Genomic DNA, 4,066 nt, shown 5'->3' on the forward strand with positions numbered 1-4,066 from the left:
CACACACAGCTTGGAGAAGACGAAGGAAGCTCAAGGCACACAATAGAGAGTGTGTTACTTAGTGTGCAATGGAAAGATAGATAGCCCTAGAGTGATGGGCGTATATACAATGCACGGGGGAAAAAACCTCCTAAAGAGGGAAAAAATGCCCCGGCGGTCCTAGTGTGTTCACACACATCACTACCACATGTATATGGTAACATCCACAACCAAAATACAATTGGGTAGCTAAAGCCAAATCAATGATCAATTGTCTGAGCCGTAGGTGGTATACTATGAGAAATTTGACCAAACAAGATAAGTATACACTTAGCACTTTGGGAAGGTTTGGCACATAGGAAAAGTGGGGCAAGATAGAACTCATTTGCATCTGTCAAAGCTAGAGAGAGAGAGAGAGAGAGAGAGAGAGAGAGCATTTGTTACTTAAAGTGTGTTGCCAGTTTCAATATGCTATGGACATCCAGTGGCTTCTTACTGCACCAGATTTCACAGGTATGATCCTTAACTAAGTAAGAGCAAATATGTGTATAGCTCACACTACACCAAAAACACCAAACAAATGTACAAATCAAAGCCATGATGGAAAATCTGTAAACTCTCAGGGGTCCATTGGGGCATCAAACACAATTCGAATCCAAAAATAATTCACCAATGAGCTCCACATACTGGGCAAAACTTAGCCATGTAATCACAATCCAAAAAGGGTATACCTAACAGCTTCAAAATATATATATTCACTATTTACATAGTGCAAGGACACTCTAAAGAGAAGAAAATGCTAAAGGGAAAATAAGAAAATAAAAACACAAATATATAAAGATGCACTAGACCATCTCTTTTTATATGGACACAAAAAGTCTTTTGACTTTCCACTTCCATGGGTCTTTTCATTTCCTAAACTCACCCTTCACTTATGCACTTAAGATGTTTGGAAAGGATATTTAAGTTTTTGAGATTGGGGAGATATAATGGGAAAAATTTAGCCATCAAACCACTAGTCTTAGGAGTAACTTTCAACTTCCAACTTATCAAAATCTTAAGACTCAAAAATAGCATGGTCATAGGGATCAATCAAAGCTGACATAAAAAATTCCAATATGGAAAAGTCGGGTCAAATTGGGTCATATAGTGGGAAATTGGGTAAACTTAGGAAAAGCATATCCAAATTTTAAATAGTTCACCAATATGCTAGGATAGTCTATAAGGACATGCCTACCATTTTTCACCCCAAAATGTGATCAAACTTGGATCACAATCCATGTACCTTTATCACTTTTCAAGGTCAAAACCTAGCCATCAGCTCCTAAATTTGAAGTAAGGCCTAACACTAAGGTATTGAGCCATTTGGACACCATAACCCTATCAAAATTACCAAAATTCTCTAAGTCTACAAAAAAATTCTAAGATTTGGCATAAATCCAAAACTAGAGATCCAAATCACAAAAGTTTGAAACCATAGCATCATCATAGTGTAGTCTATGAGATAGTGCTATAGGGAGGTGTTGTAGCAATGACCTAATTGCAACCCACACAAAATTATCAATCCGTGGACTGGCAACCCGGCTAGGGCATGGAAGCACGAGCATCAGATGAATAGAAATAGAGGATTCAAGAGAATACCTCACCAATGCAAGTAGATATTAGCCATGGCAGGAGTAACTCTAATCATATTCTAATCACTAATCAATCAACTCCTACACACATCAAGCCCACCGAACTCCGACTTACCATAGACTAGAAACCCCAAGCACACTAATGATAAGCGCATACTAATTGCATTGGTGTTGACCTCTCCAATCACCACATGACAATCAAGGCACTTTGTCAATAGCTACCCACATGAGGTGAATAGTGCTAGAGTTTCATAAAACCTATCCACACACAAGCAAACAATAGGACACACACACTAATTATAAGATTAAGATCCTAGTTAATCAACCTAATTAGTGATGCTAAATATCGCAAACCGAGTGCTTATAGAAGAATAGGAGTGGTTAATAGCAAGAAGTCATCACACATACTCAAATCTAGAATAATGAGAAGTGTGAAACTACTTCATGACATAATGAAACGTAGAGAAGATAAGATTAATGAGAAAGTAGAGATTAGATTAATAAAGAAGAGCTTACTCTAATTACAATGGATTAGCACTAGCCTCTTAATCATGGGCATTAATCTCAAGGCTAGGCCATAGAGTGAACACTCAAGAGAGAGAGAGCTCTCAAAAGTGGATCATCAAGAGTGGATACTCAAGAACAAAGTCTCCTTGCGTAAAGGCTTTCACCACAATCCCTTCTACTATGGGTTTATGTTTGATCCCTCTAGCTAGCATATACAAATATGTAACTCCCAATGAGACCAAGACTTATACAAAGTGAGTGGGAAATATTGTGCGCATCCATAGCATATCTCCCGTTTGATGCATATTTTGTGTAGCCTGTGTTAGATGCTGTTAACATTCCCCCCTTCCTAATTTGGCGCACATCGTCATGTGTCGATGAAGCAAAACACAGTGACACGTCGTCATGTGCCAATGAAGCAAAATACAGTGACATGGTAGAAAGCAAGTCCATGGAAGAAATGTTGAGCTGCAGAACATAAGAACAAATAATGAGCATCAAAGGCCAACAAGGATAAAAACATGAAGTACAATGAACAATCATGGAAAGTGATTTTTTTGCTTCTAAAAGATGGGTGAATCATAGTAAAACACTAGATAACATAAAGCAAAAAAGACACTTAAACTATTGTGAAGATTAAACCACTTGGAATTTCAGTTTTATGCATGAAACACAAGCAGTCATTTATGACCCTAGGCTAATGCAAGGTCATAAACCTACTAGCCTAAAAACTATGTGACCAATCTTAATAAATCATTCAAGCCTATCATTCTACGGGCTATAAAAAAGCTCCTAAACTATTAGTACATTGTGAAAGCTTTTTGAAGCTCATGGAAGTTTGTTTTTTGTCATTCATTGAAAAAAGTAAAATGCATCACAAGGCTACCACCCCAAGGAAAGTCTAGGTGCGACTTTCAGCTTCTTGAACCCTCAAGAAGGTGTTTCAAAAGCCTACTAGCCTACCAAGGCGACGGCTAACCCCTATCAGCCCAGGGAATCGGTATAGGGCCTTGACCAAGCAAGCCAAGGCGATTCCCCTCGGTTGCCAAGTGCTAATAAGGCGCTAGGCCTCACAAGACACAACATAACTTAAAAATTTTCTTTTCATATGTCTAGTAGCATTTTTTCTACTTTTTCTTGACACTTTTTTGCTTCATTGTTTCAATTTTTTAGCGCTTTTTTATTTCTTCCATCATGAGATGTTTATGGCAATTGGACTAAAGAGATTAAAGCCTAATCATAGCCCTAAGTCATGTTAAAAATGAATAGAGTATTAAGACTATCACTAAGAGTCTAGGACTAATGAGAAATGAACCTATATTAACCTATGGTCAAGGCCAATTACCTATGATTAGCAAACATAAAACCTAATTTTTTGATAAGATAATGTTCACAAAGCAAAGTGTTAAAACTTTAGTATGCCTATCTTTTGAACATGAAAGAACCATAGCTTAAAAGCAAAAAATACTTAAGCCAAGCATAGAGAATGGAGAGGTGAACAAAAGAGAAAAATCATGGAAGGATTACATCTATTCATGCTCTTTGTGCATCCTTGAGCAAGCATCCACTTTGTGTAGAGAAGCCCCTTGATCTTTTTTATTTGCAAAATAAGCTTTTTGAAGCTAAGTGTAAACACAAGCTACAAAGGCCTTTTATTAAAATCCAAAACCACACAAAAAAAACATTAATGAAAACCTAAAGCTAGGGTCTTGCATACCCAAATTTGCCAAAGGGAAAAAAGTGCCTTTGGTTATGCACATGATGCTCTAAAGTAGTAAATTTATGCATACATATCAAAATGAGAGAGAATGAGCTTCTACATAAGCAAATTTTGTAATTTTTATCATCTCTCATGCATGATTCAAAGTTGATTAGTTTATAGCTCAAATGAAAGTGAAGATTTAAAGCAAGCCATGAACTAGAAATAATGAACTTTGATGAAATGA

Source organism: Adiantum capillus-veneris, chromosome 26 (assembly GCF_014529385.1).
Source record: "Adiantum capillus-veneris isolate H3 chromosome 26, ASM1452938v2, whole genome shotgun sequence".
NCBI classification, from domain to species: Eukaryota; Viridiplantae; Streptophyta; class Polypodiopsida; order Polypodiales; family Pteridaceae; genus Adiantum; species Adiantum capillus-veneris.